At 46.1% G+C, this 19925-nt stretch overlaps 1 protein-coding gene across 14 annotated transcripts in view; it reads left to right on the top strand.

Moving 5' to 3' along the window:
- The window catches only part of PPP2R5C (protein phosphatase 2 regulatory subunit B'gamma), a 167994-nt gene that overhangs the window by 71885 nt on the left and 76184 nt on the right, over nucleotides 1-19925 (top strand). The gene's annotated exons all lie outside the window — the stretch shown is intronic.

Raw genomic sequence — 19925 nt, 5'->3', positions numbered from 1 at the left:
GTACGAGAAACCTCAGGGTGGGTGACTCTGGGCACCACCTGAGGAGTCTGTTCTGAAGACACCTTCCCATCTCTTTCCTGGGTTACAAGCAGTGGAGACGCACTTGGGCTTGCTTTGATGAACACAAGTGTTTTTAAGGCACAGTCATGGAGGGACTCCACACAGAGGAGCAGGGTGGAGCTGGACTGTGGAGCCAGAAGGGTCCAGACTCCAGCAGCGTGAGTGACCCCTCTGTGTCCTTGTCCACCCCGCCACTCCCAGTCTCTGTGTGTCATGCCCCTTCTTCCCCACACTTGACCATGTAATTTCTCTGCATGCTCTTTTGCTTTTACTCAGGGACATAATACAGTTAGCAGTGTGGGACCTCCAGCAAGTATTGAACTGTTGAGTAGCTGTTCTTCATTTGTAAAATAGGAGTGATAACAGTTTCTCTCTCACAGGACAGTTGTGGATGGTCAGGGAGGCTGGGGTGTGAACACTTGGCACAGCATCTGAAACGTGCTAGAATCAGTCACGTCTACCCTGGCAGTGATTAGAGTTGCCTGATTCTTCCCATGTTCTATCTAGTGAAAAGTCGTTGGTAGGTTCAATTTTCAGGAGAAAAACGTTGACTTGGTCAAAACATTGTCCTTGATCAAGTTGTTTACTCTTGCTCCAAGCCGCCCTGGAGTGTGGTCCAGGAAAAACATGGGCGCCTAGGTCCGCCCCTTGGCCAGCCGTGGCCAGAGGCCACCAGTGCTGCTGTTCACATGGCCAGTGTCAGGGTTTTAATTCAAGGTGGAGCTTCCCAGCCATTCTGGTAATGAGGAGTCTTGCCTGATATGTCTTGGCCAGCTCTGATTGGTCAGATGTTTGAAGAAGATAGGGTTGCCAAAGATTCCTAGACTCTCCAAGTTTGGCAGAAGTTGGTAGAGGATCACACAGTTACCAAAAATGATTGGTTTAATTATATGGTTTGATCATTCTTCAGAAACCACCACCTTGGGTGAACCATTGTTCTTAATTTTCCCTTCATTTTTTGCTCTTGTTGTCTGGCCCCAAAGACACGCCCCCTTGCGATTTTGTAAAGGATGCATTTCGTTGGGTTCCATTTTGAGAGGACACAGTTTGAGGGAGCATGTGGACCTAAACTTGAGTTCCACCACCCCCAGCCAGATGAATTGCCGAGTTAGTTCACTGTTCCAAAACTGTTTTTTCAAGGCATTGTGGTAACAGGCCATGTGAAATTCCCTAACATGACTAGGGGTTTTCACTTCCCGGCTTTATTGAATCAAAGGGGTTTTTTTTGGCATTTTGTGTTTTTGAGACAGAGTCTCACTCTGTCATCCAGGCTGGAATGTAGTGGTGCGATCTCAGCTCACTCTAACCTCCGCCTCCCAGATTCAAGTGATTCTCCTGCCACAGCCTCCCGTGTAGCTGGGATTACAGGCAGCCGCCACCACGCTCGGCTAACTTTTGTATTTTTGTAGAGACAGGGTTTCACCATGTTGGTCAGGCTGGTCTCAAAACTCCTGACCTCAAGTGATCCACCTGACTCAGCCTCCCGAAGTGCTGGGATTATAAGTGTCAGCCACCACACCCAGCCTGAATCAAAGTTTTAACATTGTCTCTTCCTCTGGGTGGCAAACATGATCCAGTCAGGACAGATTATATCCCATGTGAAGAGTCACCCTAAGAATTTGAGCGGGGCATGCTGTGTGGTTACTTGGACTGCAGACCCTTGTCTGCAGAACTGGTGGGACCTTGACCTGGTCCTGTTCTCCTGTCTGCACACGCAGGCCATTGAGGTGCTGAGGCTGCAGCAGTGATGGCAGCACTGAGGGTCAGCTTCAGGGGGACCGTCTTCAAGCCAAACAAAAAGTCTTCTAAAAAAATGGAACTAAAGATGGTCCCTTGATGTGGCGTCTCAGTACAGCTGCTGAGGTATCTCACAAGGCCACCAGCAAGTTAATCTGAGGAGGCATTTTCCTCTAGCAATCAGGAGGCTGTTCCAGCAGAAATGGCTCAAGGAGAAATTCTCCTCCCAGACTCAGTGTCTAGGGGGTGACATTTCACTGGCTCATTGCCAGCCCCGGCCTCCAAATCTCTGTAAATTATGAGGTCATAGAATGCATGCTTAAAGCCCCAGGCCTGTCAAGTTGCTTGGAGATACTCATACTGAGGATTTATTAAGATATTAATTTGGTTATCAGGAGTCTGGATGGGGATGAGAGGAGGGGATCTTTATTACATGCTGGGAAAGTCAGAAATCAGCTCTAATTGCTACTACTCTTTCCTCTCCCAAGATGACTTTGCCAAAAAGCTGTGAGAAAAAGTCCTCAAATCTCAGAGATTGACTTGGTACTTGATGATACCCAGCTCGCTGGTGGGCCTGTGGCTACAGAGCCTCAGAGGAAGGTGAGAAGCTCTGGCCAGAGTCCTGCTTTGCTCCACCTGCTTGCCAGGGGCTTGGAGAAGTGTTTTGTTTTGTTTTGTTTACTTTTTGGGAGAGTATTCAAAGCATATTCACAGTAAGGAAAAAAAAATGCAGCCTGTGTCTTTAGGGACTGGGAGTCTCTGATTCCAGCACAGCCAACTGCCCGGCAACCCTAGAACTGGTAGGCTGACACTGGGCTGCTCCTCACGGTGGTGGGAGCATGGGCTGCTCAGCTGGGGCCATCTAAGGAAGCAAAGATGTGGTGCTGTCCTGCGGCTGGGGGAGCGGGATGAACTGGGATAAGGGAAGCCCAGGGCAGGGTGTTGGCACAGAGCTGGGGGGTGAATCACACCGAGGAACTGATGTGGCCTGAACTCCACAGTGACTGCCACCTGGGAACGCAGTTTACAGTCAGCGAGTGCTCAGGAGAACTCAGTAGAGGGGAACGTCGATGATTTAGGTATTTGGTTGGTGATCATGTTATCAAGTCAGATTTGCAGTTAAGGTGGTGTCCCAGACGTTTGTTCAGAGGGCTCCTTCCCACTTCTCATCTGTAATACCGGCTAGTGGGAAACCTGGCCCATGTCAGATTTGTATTAGGAACCATTGATTTCAATTCACGGGCTTTTTCCATTGAGGAATTGAAAGGTCTTAGAAGTAATATTCTCGTTAAGGCATCTGAGGTCTCCCGGGACAGACACAGTCTTCATCTTGACCAGGAATGATGAGACCATCTTCTCCCCGTAAGGGACCAGTAGCATGTGTGGGACCACCCTGCCTGCACAGGTGTCCCCTCATGGGGTGCCTCTTGCCCATGCAGGTCACCAGGTGCTCTAGCCGCCCTGCCTGGGCTCAGGCATCAGCACTGTCCTATCTGAGGTGTTGCCTTAACCTCTCGGTACACCTCTGTCCTTGTCTGTCTAATGGGGATGATGGTAGCCCCTCTGTGTGTTCTTACTAGGATTAGTGGACTGAGAAAAGTTACGGTAATATATTACCAGCATGTAGAGAATACCCAATAATGATGAACTATTAGTATTCCTTAAAAGAATTAAAGGTGAAAATAGTAGGAAACATTAGTAAGATAAAATACAACGGGAAACTAATTTTTTTTAATTACTTAAGGAAATTCTTCAATCCACAAGGAACAGTAAGAAAGTTAGATTTCCTAGCAGCTGAAAGGTCTTTTGCAGTTGAGGCTATAAAGCTGGGCAGGGTTTCAGCTGAGCTAAGGTTGGAAGTCCCTGACCTTCGACTGTGGCCACCTGCGGAGCAGCAGGGAGAGCATACCCAAGCTCAGGCGAGACCCCAGCAGCCCCCAAGGCATGGACGGAGCTGCCAGCCTTCTCTCCCTTGCCCTTCTCTCTCTACTCCCGACCTGCCAACCTTAGCCTAAAATCAGAGCTACTAGACTCACACACACTGTTGTAACTGGTTTTGTATTGTAAATGAGTCATTCTGTTATTTTGGAAACTTACGTCTCATGCCAGGATCTGCAGATAGTTCTTTTTCAAAATACTGTTTAGACAAAATAAATTTCTTTATATATAATATCCCTACTTTAAATGCCTGGGGTGTTGCATGCATTTTTCTAGGCTAGCAATGCTTAAAAGATGATTTCTATAATTTCAGTTATATTTACCTTTATATATGCGTTACTCTAAGTAACAAATTAAACAAACATGGATCTTCTAACTTTGGCTTTAAATCCTAAGAAGAGATAGATAATATATAAAAGAGTATTAAAAAGAAATAGAGAGTAAAGGTATATGTCAGGCAGATGCAGAAGAAAAGCAAGGGTCATGACATGAATGCCGGGCAAAGCTAAATTGTGAAGACAAAACAATAATCAATGAAACAGGGTTACTCATTACGCTGAAGCCTACAGTGCATAGGATGATATAACTACCATGAATTTGTGTGGCCTAAATGATTGAGCATTGAAACATATAAAGCAAGAAGTGTAGGGAGTTAAAGACAAAATTGGTGAGTGCGGTGCTGGTGGGAGACGCGCCTGGACTTCTTGGCCCTTTACAGGTCGTGTAGTAGACGTGAGTTGTTATTACTGTGAGCCAGTAGAGACGTTCAGGTTTGGTGGCTGGAGAACAAATGCTCATGGTATACGTTTTTAAACTTAATATATAATAGTTTACAGAGGAAACAGATGTGATTTCCAAAAATTTGACATAATTAGAAACCATAGTCTCACATTATAATGCAATAAAAATAGAAATAAACACACAGGCAGAAACCAGGCATCCCTGCGAGTCCCTTGGGGCGAGAAGAGCTTCGTCACTCGGGCAAAATGTCCACGGAGGCAAAGACCGTAGGCTTCGTGGAAGCTTTATCTTCAACCTCTAGAACACTAGCACTGAGTAGACTCAACAAATCTTGTTAAATGAGTAAGAGCTAATAATCCTAATGAATATGTCGAAAGCACTGTTGTAAGCATTGTACATTTATTATGTCACTCACTCCTCACAGTCCCTGTTTGAAGAAGGTGCTGTCCTCATCCCCATTTCACAGATGGGGGAATGGGAAGGGTGGGCTCAGTCACTTGCCCCAGAATTGACAGCTGATAAGTGGGAGACTGAGATTCAGGCCAGGCTGTCGGACTTGGCTGTGTTGTCATGTGCAGAACCACCATTGCCTCCAAATGTATGAAAAAATGAGATAAGGTAATGGCTTACAGAGTGTAAAGATTGTTATTAAATAAGAATGAAAAGAAATGATTTAAACACTAAAGAGGTAGAAAAGAACCAAAGTAAGTTGAAGAATTACTGTGTTCTTTAAAGACAAAAGCAGAAATGATTCAACTAAGGAAAAGAGAGAATGAAACCAAAGAGCAGATTTTGGAAGGGGACAGACAGCCCCTGAAGTGGGGAGAGTAAAGACAAGTAGACCTGGAGCCAGTGGGGTGGAAAACGGTGAGAAATCATAGCGTGCAAGAAGTAGTAATCGTCGAAGGAAGGTAAATGCAAGCGTCTCGTGAATCTGAAGATGGCATTTGGTAAAATTCACTTTCCATTCCTGATTTGTAGTTTGTTTGCGTATTTGTTAACTTTTTGAAATGATTTCAAAAGCATGGAAAAGTTGGAAGAATGATGTAAAGAATTTAATCCGAATTTCACCCATTTGTCAATATTTTGCCATATTTGCTGCACATTTCTCTATATGTTGTAACAAGCCGGCGGTCTTACCAGCCCCTCCTTTACCTTCAGGGCCCTGGACTCACCTCTTGTCCCCCTCGCCCCAGGCGGCTGTGAAAAGCAAAGCGCTGTGCCTCCCAGGCACATGGTCTTCTCAGAAGGGAGGAGCCCCAGGGAAAGAGGAGGCAGCCCCTTGCACACAGCCTATCCCTTGAGGGTTGTATTGTCCTTTCTTCTTGGTTGTATAAATCTTCACTATTTTAGCTGGGCTCAGTGGCTCATGCCTGTAATCCCAGCACGCTGGGAGGCCAAGGCGGACCATGATCGGCCAAGACCAGCCTGGCCAACATGGTGAAACCCCATCTCTACTAAAAATACAAAATTTAGCTGGGTGCAATGGCGGGTGCCTGTAATCCGAGCTCCTCGGGAGGCTGCGGCAGGAGAATCACTTGAACCTAGGAGGCAGAGGTTGCAGTGAGCCGAGATTGCATCACTGCACTCCAGCCTGGGTGACAGAGCAAGACTCTGTCTCAAATTAGAAAAGAAAAAACAAAAAAAAAAAAACCGGGCAGTGGCTCATGCCTGTAATCCCAGCACTTTGGGAGGCTGAGGCAGGTGGATCATCTGAGGTCTGGAGTTCGAGACCAGCCTGGCCAACATGGTAAAACCCCATCTCTGCTAAAAATACAAAATTAGCTGGGCGTGGTGGTGCATGCCTGTAATCCCAGCACTTTGGGAGGCCAAGGCAGGCGGATTGCCTGAGCTCAGGAGTTCGAGACCAGCCTGGCCAACATGTTGAAACCCTGTCTCTACTGAAAAAATACAAAAAATTAACAGGGCGTGGTGGCATGTACCTGTGATCCAGCTACTCAGGAGACTGAGGCAGGAGAATTGCTTGAACCCGGGAGGCGGATGTTGCAGTAAGCCAAGATCGCCCCACTGCACTCCAGCCTGGGCGACGGAGCAAGACTCTGTCTCCAAAAAAAAAAAAAAAAAAACACTCATTTCCAGAGTCAAGTTATGTGATCACAGCTGGCACAGGGCCTGTGAGAACAGCCTACAAGGACTTCCTGCCAGTCCTCTTCTTGCCCATCTGTGTCCCTACTCCACGGGCACCTGTGGACACCCTGACCTGAGCCAGTAAGGCTTCATCAGTGCGCGCCTGGCTGCCTCCCTGCCTGCCCTCCGGCCCCGTGATCCCACATCCTGGAAAGTGTAAACTCTTTACAAAATTCCCTGTCTTTTTAGTGGGTTTTAGAAGAGAGTAGACTCAGATAAATATTCCATCCTCCATCTGTAATCATAAAGCAAAGCGTTATTTGTGATGTAATATTTTTTAAAGAACACCATGAGAAGCCCGACTTGATTTATTGAATCGTGGCACACATGTCAAGTGAAATTTCAAACAGGTGACGATGACATTACCTATTTGTTGGCGTGTGAGACATCCTGGACCCGGGGTGTGGGTAGTGAACAGAGGAGCCCATGAAGCCTGGCTGCCAGTGGTGCACTCGTCTGCACGCACCCGGGGACGTCCACAGTGTTCTCTCTGGGTTGGCCTTTCCTGTGTTGTTTGGATTTTTTTTTTTCTATTTTATAGTGAGCATGTATTATTTTTCTGAAAAGAAAATTCTTCAAAATAAGTTACACATGTTTACATATCACATTAGCCATCAAATACTCAGTTGTTTCCTGTAAAGACCAATGGTCACCTATACACAGAGTGAAAGATTTCATTTATAGGTTTTTATATGGTCCTTCTTGTAGTGCCCACCTTGTACGTTATTTTCCTGGATTTAAAAACATATATATCACATTATTCTCTTCTCTTTTCCTGTTTAGAGACCCTGTTGTATTTTCGTTTTTTGCCCTCTGTGGGATTTGCTGCTGGCACTCGAGCTCCTGAAAGAAACTTTCTCTCATAGTCTCAAAAGAACCAGAAAGAACCTCATTTTTCAGATGTGGAAACTGAGGCCCAAAAAGGTCAAGCAACTGTTTGCAGCTGGTTAATAGCAGCGTCTCTTGCCTTTTTCGTCTGCTTGCTACTTTCTGGTTTTTATCCTCTTACCCATGTGAGCTTCCAGCAACACCTGCTCTGCCTCACCAAAAAAAAAAAAAAAAAAGCTCCACTCCACCGGTCTTTTATAACCTATCCAACTTTAAGGATATTTTTCCATTCAAATCTAGTTATGCCACAGATTGATAATACTAAGATGTCTGTGAACTCACCAAACGGACTGGCTCCCCCATGACCTAGTGGGTACATCTGTAATAATTGGATCTGGGGTTCATTCAGCCTCTTTCAGCCAACATTTAAGTAGTTCCTATTGCACTGCCCTGTTACAGGATCAAGAACAGCAAAGCACTATTGCTGTGCTGTTTATCAGGGCATATGCATAATTGTGTTATGCAGAACCAGACATTGTCAAATTGAGATTCCGCCTTTCATTTGGTACAAATTTAGTTGCTGAGTGCAGTGCATTCGAGGCCTGCTCGGACATGCCTGGAGAGGGTGAAAATGTTGCTTCTGTTAGTTGTTTCCGTTACCATCGGGAAGGTAATAAGATTGAGTTACAGATGCTAGTAAGTCACTTGATACATGATTAACAAAAAACAAAAGCAACATTTATTGAGGACACGCTATATTTCAGGGATTTTTCTAAGCACTGTACATCTCTTAATTCACATCAACCCCAGTAAAGACAATGATTCCCATTTTCTAGTTGAGAAAACTGAGGCCCAAAGAGATCATTTTCTGCCCAGGGTCACTAAGGTAGTCAGAGATGGAGCTGGGATTCCAACCCACAGGTTTCGGCTTTCTGCCCGAGTTCTTAACACCTTTGTTTTACTGCTGCTTCCTGTCTTCGAGGCTTTCCAGATACTTGCTAAATGAAGGATTCCAAGTTAGAAATGAAGGGGGCAACTGTGCCTAGTAATGGCCATGAATGTTAAGTTTTTAGTTTAGCTATAAAACTTGGACCATAAAGAGCAAATCTTAGGAAGTACTGGATGTAGAAAAGTAGAATCTAGAGGACGGCCTGTGGAGGTTTCCCCAAATGCCACCACCTCTCAGATCACCAAACCGGGCTTCCACATTGAAAGACATGGGGCCGGCTCGTTCCGTGTTCAGACAGACACTTTCACTCTGCCTCCGGACAGCAGGCTCCCTGCTGAGTGGTCAGTCCTCACCTGAGGAGGTGGGGCGAGGGGAGGGGGTTGCCCACGGTCACTGTGGTGTTCTTTTTGAAATGAAACCTTCCAGCCGCAGACACGAAAAGCCGTAGAGAGTAAGGCAGAGGATCGCCCATGCTTCTGGGAGGCAGGGGAGAGAAGCACCTGTCAAAGGGGGCCCTTTGAGGCCAACTGGGGCAATGAGGCCAGGTCAGGGAGCAGGGCTCCAGGGCCAGGTGGACAGCCAGGAGGCTGGAGTCATGCAGTCCTTCACAGGCCACCCAGGCTTAGTCTGGAAGGCAGGGAGCACCTCCTTCAGAGACCACTGAGCTCTCAGCTCCCCATGGAGCTTCTTGGCACCCGATTTCTAGTGCCGCCTCTTGCGGCTGCTCTGAAGAGTCCAGCTCGTGGAGGTCCCCCAGAGCCCTCCTTATACCTGCAGGTTCCCCACACCAAACCCTGCTGTGTCAAGAAAACGAATTCAGTGGCAGCACAGACGTATGGGTAGAAAAGGGTCCACTGTCTTTCAACACTTACCCGAAAGCTAGAATGTTCCTCGTTTCCATGAATAATAAACATATCAAATCTTTAGGTGACATATTCTTCTCCAGTGGAAAAATGAACCTTTTAGCTGGTGAGCCTCTTGAATAACCTGCCAGCTGTATTACAGTCGTGTTACTTAGGGAGTCTGATTCGATGGACCCTTTGAGAAAGCGGTGGAAAGCCAAGGCTTCCAGGTGCAGCCTGCCCCCTCGAGTCCCCATTGAAACAGGAGGAGAGGGCGGGAGCGCCCGTGGGCTCTCAGTGGCTACTCTGCTTGTTGGTTTGCTTTCCCTCTGGTGAGCGGCCACTGAGCATCCTGGGGAAAGGGGAGTGAGGAGCAAGCTGGGGTTCGGCCCCGACCGGGGTGCTCTGCGTGCACTCCTCAGGGTCTCCACCCAGGTGTGCTGGCGACAGGCATGAGGGTACTGTCCTGGGGAGCTGCGTGTCACCGACAGTCACCACCCGAGGGGTGCCTGCTTATCTTCTATCCCCAAATCATCCTCCAGATCACGGATCTGTGTCCAGCCCTCCCCAGGTGCGGTCAGTCCCCTGATAGCAGCGTGGCTGTGGTGCCTGCTCACACCTGGCATGGGTAGACCAGCCTTAGCTCGGGAGGGCATGGATGGGAGTGATGTGTCTTTTTTCTTTTTTCTTACTTTATTAAAATAGTGAGTTTTATTTTGCATATTTTTTTTAATCTCCCCGCCATTTCCATGTCTGATCACTGCTACTACTGTGTCCTGTCATAACATTCCATACTTACTTAAAACCAAGCAGAGTGGAGTTCCGTCTTTAATAACTAAACAGGCATTTTGGGCTGGGCGTGGTGGCTCACCCCTGTAATCCCGGCACCTTGGTAGGCCAGAATGGAAAGATCGATTGAGCCCAGGAGTTCAAGACCAACCTGGGCAACATAGCAAGACTCTGTCTTCTACGAAAACAAATAAAAAGATTAGCTGGGAGTGGTGGCATGTGCCTGTGGTTCTAACTACTTGGAAGGCTGGGGTGGGAGGATCGCTTGAGCCCAGGAAGTTGAGGCTACAGTGAGCTGTGATCACACCACTGCACTCCCATCTGGGTGACAGAGCAAGACCTTGTCTAAAACAAATGGGCATTTTGGACAATATACTCTTGATAATGGAACCTGGACAGCATTTATCAAACACAGTAGGGAAAGTTCTCATTCTGCGTTATAAAAAGGACTGCCACATATCAACTGTTAGAGATAGGAAATAAGATGGAAAATTTGTAACTGTTTATTTTCTTAAAGAGACTTCCTGCCCTGCCAGAGATCTTCAATAGCCCCCAGTCAGTCATCCAGAAGCCATTCACATAATTGATTATCTTGGCTTCCACTTTGAAAGAGAACCACCTTTTGCTATACTTGGCTGCATTTTTGCTTTAATGTCTTCTGCAGAACTAGGTTCTTCTGGTGTTTTAGGCGTATTTTCCTATTTTTTGAAGGGTTCTTGACCTTTTCTTGACATTGGTGACTTGGAGTCTTTTCCATTCTGGTTTGATTTTTGTGCGTGATTGACTAGAGTGTCTCGTATAGATTTCTTCACTGGAGATTTGTCCTCAGTTTCCTTCTCATCTTCGTCGTCATCATCTTCAGCAGCAGCCAACTTTACTTTTTTCTGCGGAACCTTGCTACCACCTCCAGGCGGGATCGCTTTCCAGATATTCTGAAGAGTTTCACATCCTCCTGTCTCTCTGACTCTGCATCTTCCTCCCCAGCTACTAAGTGCCATCCATTGATACGCACGGGCCCTGAACCACACTTCACCCACAAGGCCACAGGTGGTGGTATTTCAGAGCCCAAGGGAAGCCCTTGGCTGTACCGATGTTTTCAAAGCCCTCAGTGTTACCTTAATCCAACTACCTTCATCATTCATTGCCTCTGCTTCAACAATGCACAATTCATCCTTTGCACCAGCCCCTACGACTGTTCTTAAAGACAGCTGGTACTCATTTTCATCATCATCCATCTTAAAGTGGTCATCATATTTTTTTTTTTTTTTTGAGTTGATAGGCAGGTGAGGTGGAGGCTGGAACACAGAGTAGGTTAATACCAATACCAGGTAACTAATTCGAATCTTAGAGAGTGGAGCGGTGGGTATGTGACAAGTTTGAGGAGGCTGGTAGCTTGCGGGAGGGGCCGGAGCGCTCTCGCACTGGTTTCTCTCTGTCTCACCTCCCCAGAGATTGGACACACGTGTACATGCACACAGTCCTGATATCGTGGTTTCTGGCATGTGACATGGTACCTGTGTTTCTCTGTGGCCCTGATCCCCAGGCTGCCTCTGTGAGGCTGGAGCTCCGGGAGCAGCCCAGGGCCCAGTAGGTCCTGGCACACAGGCCACATGCTCATTTGGTTGTGTCCTGCACCGACCCTCCCTGCTGCCATTCCCGGGCTGGACGTCATTTGCAGGAAGAGCCAAGCTTCAGCAAGAGTTCGTGTCTAGAAGGAAGCACTTGAACCTCCTCTGTCGGAGACATGGAGAAAGGAAGTAGAGAACATAAAAAGGGACTGAAAAAAATGTGTGTGTATTTTCAGTGTATCTTTTTCACACCCCTGCACTGCTTTGTCTGCTGGTAAACACACTGAAGGTTCTGGAATCAATTTCAAGATGGAATTGAAAAGATATTATTACATCTTCTTGTCAAATGTTAAGAGCTGTTACTTTTCCTGAGATGGTACCTGCCGTTGTTCTTTGGGTAAATGAGCTACTGCATTGCTGGAGCTTCTGGTCACCAGGTGCAGTAATAGTGTTAATAGTCAGCGTTTCACCAGGCGTGCTGGTGTGAGTGGAAGGTGAAGCGATACGGGCTCCACAGAAGGTGTTGAGCGTTTACTAATCAGTGCCCTGAGTGTCTGTTCTCCACAAGGCTTGCTAGAACTAGAGTCCTAAGTGGGAAATAATGGCCTGTATCAGGACATAATGCTGTGCTGGATTTATATCTTTATCCCTAAGAGTTTGTTTGACCTGTCTTAACTTTTCCCTGTTTAAAAAAAAAAAAAAAAAAAAAAAAAAAAAGCTGAATCTTCCAGTTCAGCTAACGCCGTTGAATTTCTCTTGTCCTGCAGCCGGAGTGAAGGTTCATTCTGAATGTGCGTGTGTCCACAGGAGATTTTACAGATGAGGAGCCTGAAGCTGAGAATAATTTCATGAGTTTACCATGTTCTGATTTAGCGGAGTCTGAACCGGGGGGAGTCCGTTTGCTCTTCCGCATGACTCTACCGAAAAATTCACTGAAGAGCTTTTCCGAGGAAAGCAGCCACTCCTGGCCTTCACCCGTTTCAGCCTGACCTCTCTCCATCCGGGCGCCCCTCCACTCCACTCCACTGCACTTCACTCCACTCCACTCCACTCCACTCCACCCTACTCCACTCCACGTTTCAGCCTGACCTCTCTCCATCCGGGCGCCCCTTCACTGCACTCCACTGCACTCCACTGCACTCCACTCCACTCCACTCCACCCCACTCCACCCCACCCTACTCCACTCCACGTTTCAGCCTGACCTCTCTCCATCCGGGCGCCCCTCCACTCCACTCCACTCCACTCCACTCCACTCCACTCCACTCCACCCCACTCCACCTATTCTCTGGTAGAGGCTGCCAGTCTTCGTGGGCAGAAAGCATGAATGAACTAGAATTTGGCTTCAACCACTGCTTTTTGAAATGAAAAATCTCTGCCTTATTAAATTATACTGTTAATTTCGTGAGAAAGGAAAGATGGGGTTGGTGGTAGAAAGTTGTGGGGAAAGTGAATATTACCCCTTTCTTCGTATGCAAGTAAAACCAGGCAAACGAATCAGAAAAACCCAAAGGGCTTAAGGTAGGAGCAGCTCAGGTTTGGGAGGGAACCCCAGCTTGGTCCTGTGGTTAGCAGATCTTTCCAGGAAAGATGATGTAACCTTGGTAAATGTGTACAACAAAGCTGGATAAACCACAGCATTGGAACGTTCATGGTGGATTGTGAGCCACGGGTTGTCTCTATCCAAACATGTAAATAAGAGTGTCAGTGCAGAAACTGCAGAACCAGCCCCATGTTACCGAATTTATACCCAAATGAAGTGTACCTGGCGGTACTGTTCCTTTTGCCCGAAATCTACCCACACAGAGTGGAAAGATGGTTTCAGCGTCCCTGGTGACAGGAAGGGCTGTGCACTGCCTCTCCTGGTTTCTCATGGAGCCCGGCCAAACAGACCTAGCTGCAGGCAGCCACACGCTGGAACGGGGAACACTTAGGGTGGGCACGGCCTCTTCTAAAATCCTGTCTGCTTTCTACAGCCAGTTTGCTTCAACTCCTTCACATTGGGTGGTACAGACAGACCCGGAGGGAGGCGGGGCATTGGCTTCATTTGAATGAAATGATATCCATCTAGAAACCTGAGCAGAGTCACATGTGTAGGGAAGCTAAGATACCATATCTCATCACACCTAAGGCACTGTTAATTGTAGCCCAAACCATTTTTAAAGAATTACCAAAAAAAAAGTGAAAGATGTAACTTGATTTTAGAAACATTAATATGGAAAATGTATGTATTAGAATGGATAAAATAAGACACTTGCACTTTGAAATTAAGAAAGATTTATTGTAAATTTCAGAAGTCATCAACTGAGTTACAAACAGTGTGAGAAGATTAACCCAATTTTGAAGTTATTTAGGTGCTAAGGGTCAGGGTAGAAGTGAGTCTTGACATTTCGTAGATATATAGAAGTGCGCATTTCATTGTTATGTTTATAGAGCTTTCAAGTGGTAGAAGCTTGGATTTATAGAGTGAGAGATCCTTGTTACCAAAAATGAGGTACCCAGGTACCCCTTCCTGTACCCAGGAAGGCAAGTCGGGATTGCCTAGAAGAGGGCTGAGGGCTGGGTTCATGGGCTGTAGCTAAGGCCCTTCTCTTCTGAAGAATTGCCTGCCTCTGGCTTCTTGGTTTCAGTTCTCCTGTGTCTCTCCTGAAATAGGAGATCAAGTTGGATCACTCATCTGCTTCAGATCCCCTGGTTCGAATCTCTCTTCCCACAGTACTTTTTAGATGTTTCTATCAGGGCACCTCTGACTACAGATTCCACAGAGGAGAAATGCCTAAGAGCAGTTTCTCTGAAGACCTGAGTTTTATCTTAAAAGTTTATGTAGATGTTGCATTCTACTCTGATATAGGTGATGTTCTTTTGATATAAATATATTTCAAATTACAGTACCTCTCATTTAAATTTCCTGAGTTTGTTTTCCTCAGATGGATCTGTTCATTCCGCAAACATCTGTGGTCCCACTATGTGCTGGCCAGTTTTAGATACCGAGGATAAAAATGGTGAAAAGACAAAAGGTCGTCCTCTGGGAAAATGTATAATTAAGCATCCAGTATGATTAATGGGGGGTATGCAAAATATAATCAATTGTCCTCATTTTTAAGGTACTGTCTTTTGAGGAAAATTGATTTTCCAGGAGAATGCAGCCTGATTAATCTCTCCTGTAACTTCAGGCCCCCCATGATTGACAAGTGAGTGCCTCTAGACAGTCCCCCCGTTTAATGCGGCCTTCAGTGCCCTCCCAGCAACTTCAGCCTCTCCTCAGCTGTGGTTCCTGTTCTCCCTGAGCCTTCATCCCCAGGTCTCCCAGCAGAATTCATCACCTCCCATATTCTGGTAGTTTTAGGTCAGATACTGTGTTTTAATGTATCTCTGTATCATCAGTGCCTAGCACAGTGCCTGGCGTGTATGTATGGGATGCATTTGCGAAAGACTTCCTAGTGATGCAGGCTGTGTCCTCATGGTTGGGGCTGCTCTGAGACTGTAGTTTTCTTTTCTTGTTTTTTTTTTTTTTGAGACAGAGTCTCACTCTTTCTCCAATCTGAAGTGCGGTGGCGTGATCTCAGCTCACTGCAACCTCCGCCTCCTGGGTTCAAGCGATTCTCCTGCCTTAGCCTCCCGAGTAGCTGGGACTACAGGCTCATGCCATCATGCCCAGCTAATTTTTGTATCTTTAGTAGAGACGGGGTTTCACCGTGTTAGCCAGGATGGTCTCAATCTCTTGACTTCGTGATCCACCCGCCTCGGCCTCCCAGAGTGCTGGGATTACAGGCATGAGCCACCGCGCCTGGCCTTGAGATTTTAGTTCTTATATCCCAATTGCTGCCCACCCATGCTTTAGATCTGATAAACACGTCATACCACAGTTTTTATTTTATCCATTTGCGAGCATAATTACTGATCTTTCTTTTAAGAGAGAATCTTCATATAAATAGAAAAAAAAATAGAGATCACCTAGATCTCCTTATCTTAATTGGGAAAGTTTTTCAATTAAAAAAAAAAAATCGAAGCTTTAATTCTTCAACATGAAACACTATGTAGAGGAACGTTAGAAACTGTGTTGGGGGGCCGGGCACAGTGACTCCCGCCTGTAATCCCAGCACTTTGGGAGGCCGAGGCAGGCGGATCACAAAGTCAGAAGTTCGAGACCAGCTTGACCAATATGGTGAAACCTCATCTCTACTAAAAATACAAAAATTAGCCAGGTGTGGTGGCGGGCCCCTGTAGTTCCAGCTAATCAGGAGGCTGAGGCAGGAGAATCGCTTAAACCCAAGAGGCAGAGGTTGCGGTGGGCCGAGATCAAGCCCCTGCCCTCCCGCCTGGGCAACAGAGCGAGACTCAGTCTCAAAAAAAAACAAAAAACAAAAAAGAGAAAAACTGTTGGGATTTTGTGTGTGCAAGTGTGTCTTCCGGTCTCAGGTAGATCCAGGTGAGTTTAGAGGTCGTCGGTGTTGACGCATCTAAAACCACGCAGGAAATGGCTGACGATCTTGCGCCTGAGTGCAGCCCTGGAGCAGCCCAGGGGTGCCCCGATTGGCAACAGTGGGAGTTGGGAAAAGAGAGGGAGGCCAGAGGGTGGGTGTGTGCAAAGAGACTCACGTCTCACTAGGTTCTTTCCATTTTCATTTTTTAGCCATATGCAGGTATCTTTAGCCTTTTTGTATTTGAAATATAACTTACTTACAGAAGCATATGAAACAAATATGTAGTGAATAATTATAAAGCAAATTCCCACATAACCACCACTCAGGCTGGGCACCCTAAAAGCCCCCGTAAGTCTTTTATAGTTTTAGGGATGCCTGTTTCTACCTATAAATGGAATTATACTGAATAAATCCTCCTTATCGGCCCCTTTGATGCAACAGTATTCTGTAAGGTGTATCCATATTGTGTATAGCTGTATTTCATTCATCTCTATCGCTTTGGAATGTTACATAGACTGCATTTGCATTTACCTAATCCACCACTAATGGGCATTTGGTTGTTTCTAGTCTGAGCTGTTAGGACGGTGTGCTGTGGACATTCTTTTACCTCAGTTGCGATGCACATGTGTGTGAGTGTCCTGAGGTGGCACGCCAGGAGTGCTGTCCTAGCTGTCAGCTGCGTGTATCCTCAACACCACTGATAACGCACTGCCCCGCCCATGGGTGGTGTTCGGGCTCCAGCCACAAAGCAGCTCCTTGAGGCACTATTTGGTGTTCGCAGTAGTGGTTTTAATTTGCATTTCTCTGGTTATTATTAAGAGTGACGATCCCTTCATAGTGATTAGCCATTTGGATATATTTTGTGAAGAACCTGGTTAAGACTTTTGCCTGTTTTTCTGTTTGTACTCTGAAGCTTTCTTACTGAGTTATTGGACATGTTTATGTATTCTGGGAATGAGTCTGTGGGTTATATGTATTCAAATAGTTCTATCCTGTGACTTGCCTTTTCATCCTTGTGGGTGTCTTGGTGAAGAAAAATGTTTAGTTTTAATATAGATCAACCAGTCTTTTAACGATTACTGGCTTTGTGTCTAAGGAAGTCCTTCTCTACTTCTTTCCCTACGTAAGACATTCTTCTATATTATTTTTTAAAAGCATTAGAGTTTTGCCTTTCAGATTTAAGTCTAACCCACCAGCAGTTTTTTTTTTAATATATACGTATATAATTTGATCCAGTTTCTTCCTTTCTTTCTTTGTTCTTTTCTTTCCTTTCTTTTTTGTCACTGTGTACCTAGTTGTCCCAACACAACATGTTGAAAGGCCGACTTTTCCTCACTCTTCTGCAGCCTGCTGCTGTCACAAGTCAGGTGTCGATTTACGCACAAGCCTGTGTGACAGCACAGAGCCTGGCTGCTTTCATTCGTGAAGCTTTACAGGAAGTCTTGATTTCTAGAACAGCAAGTCCTCCAGCTTTGTTCTTCTCGGGGGTGTCTTAGTTAGTCTTAACCCCTTGCATTTCCACGTACGTTTTAGAATCCATGTATTCAGTTCCACAGAAGTGTGTGTTGGGATATGGATTGGGATAGCATTGAATCCATAGGTCAGTTTCTGACTCGGGTAACTGTTATCCACGGGCTGCCAGAGCAAGCATCAAATCAATGGTTAGCTAGTAAAAGCTGCCCTCTGAGTCGGAGATGGGTGCACGGGGCGTTCTCACTGCTCCTGTCAGCATTGCGCAGAGGTTCTGGTCAGCGCAGTAGATAAGAAAGAGATGAACAGTGTGGGGACTTGCAGATGAAAGGAAAACCAGAGGGATTTACAGATATGTTATCAGAACGCATAAGAGTTGAGCAAGATAGCTACATATAGAAGTGATACTCAAAAACCATTTTTTCTCTATTGCAACAGCAGTTAGAAAATTAAATGTTTTTAAAGATACCATTGATGATGACATCAAAACATAGCAAATACCTAAAAATCTAAAAATTAATGCTTCGCACATTTTTGAAAGAAAATTAGAAGACTTTGTTGGGAGACATTTAAAGAGAACTTGAGTAATTGGCGAAATAGTCCATGTTCGTGCACTGGAAGACTCAATCCTGCCAAATTCTTAAGTTCTCCCCAGATCTGTATGGGAAATACAAAGGGCCACAAGCAGTGAAACCATGAGGAAGGACCAGGCACAGGAGTCAACCAGACATTAAGTCCTTTAGGGCTCTAGAAACTGAGACTCCAGGTGGTGCAGGATGAGGCAGTGGCCAAGAAGAGAGAGAACCCTGTCTGCGCAGACCGTGCTCTAGGACAGAGGAGACACTAGAAGTCATGGAGAAATGGTCATTTCAAAAAATGGCATGTAAATATTATCTTTAAAAACAAAATAGTACTGCTGAGCTTTTGTTTACTTGGTGGGGGAAACTCATCCTCTGCTAAGTTTCCTCATCTGGGACACAGAGGGGAATGGAATTTAGTACATATTAATGACGAATCCCAAATTTGCCTCAAGTTGTTAGTTCAACTTTGTTCCTACTCGCTTTGTACTAAGAATAAATATATTTGAAAGACAAGATGGCACCGTCGCTAAAGGTTGGCTCCTGCCTTTCCGAGAGCTTGAGCACTTATTTCTGTTTTGCGTGAGATCTCTTGTCTGTGGACTCGCCACTTGCATAGACCTCCCCAGGACCCTGGGAGCACCGTGCATGGAAGAATGCGTGTGGGGCTGGCGTGGCGGCTCACGCCTGTCATCCCAACATTTTTGGGAGGCTGAGGCAGGAGAATCACTTGAGCCCAGGAGTTCAGGACCAACCATAGCCAACACAGTGCGATTGTGTCTCTATAAACAATTTAAAATTTAGCCGGGTGTGGTGGTGCATGCCTGTATCCCAGCTACTCAAAGGGAGGGCAGGAGGATGGCTTGAGCCTGGAAGGTCGAGGTTGCAGTGAGCCAGGATTATACCACTGTACTCCAGCCTGGGCAACGTAGTGAGACCTTGTCTCTAGTTAAAAAAGTAAAAACATACATGGAAGCTGAGGGTGGTGCTTGACCTGATCACGCTGTGGTCTCTGTGTCTGAAACTTGGTTGCGTCAGCTGCTTAGTGAATACTACCTGAGTGACCAGGAAGTACTTCCCACCCTTATGAGCCTGCACCTCCTGGGGTATCTTTTGAGTTGTCACTGTCTAGGCTGGTGGTTTTTGCAGCTGTGTCTCCTTGCTCCATCGGGGTAATGTTTATTTGGAAGACCCCAACATTTGTGCAGCAGAAAGTCCTGGTTCTGCTGCCTTTCTGCAGCTGCCGTGCTGAAAGTTGATCCTTTATGGTTTCTCGGAGCATTTCTTTTGACCACCAAGACTTGTCGTGTAAATGTGAGCTTGGCTTCTTTTTTTCAATCAGTTTCCTATCCACAGGCAGTTCACATGGTGCCTCTTGGTGCATAGTGACGATTTAGTGATTCAGCCTTACTTCCTCATAGTCTGTGATTTGGTGGCTAAGCATGTATGTCACAGCTCTCACTCCCTTCTGTAATTGAGGTGCATGTTGCTAGCAGCATCAGTGAAGCTGGCTGTGGTATTCACCATTTAGGACTCATTTACAAAAGCCTTCACCGCCCAGTAGTGGTCTCCAAACTCTTTTGTCCACGCTTGCCTGGAAGCAAAAACAACCTCCAGCACACACCTCCACTGGGTCCAAATTCATCTATTGAGTATTAGTATGTCGTAATTTCTTGTTCTTTCTAGAAGAAAAAAGTATAAATAGACACTCTGCTGTTTTCTTTCTACATCCCAATCTTGAGTAACCCCCAGGCTCACCCCGCACTCTGGAGACCAGTGGCCAGTGAAATGCATTCAATTCCTGTGCCTCCCTGACTGTTGGAGCCAGGGGCATGTAGAAAGCTAGACAGGAGTG

This window comes from Papio anubis, chromosome 7 (genome assembly GCF_008728515.1).
Source record: "Papio anubis isolate 15944 chromosome 7, Panubis1.0, whole genome shotgun sequence".
NCBI classification, from domain to species: domain Eukaryota; kingdom Metazoa; phylum Chordata; class Mammalia; order Primates; family Cercopithecidae; genus Papio; species Papio anubis.
This window is presented reverse-complemented; position numbering and strand designations above follow the sequence as displayed.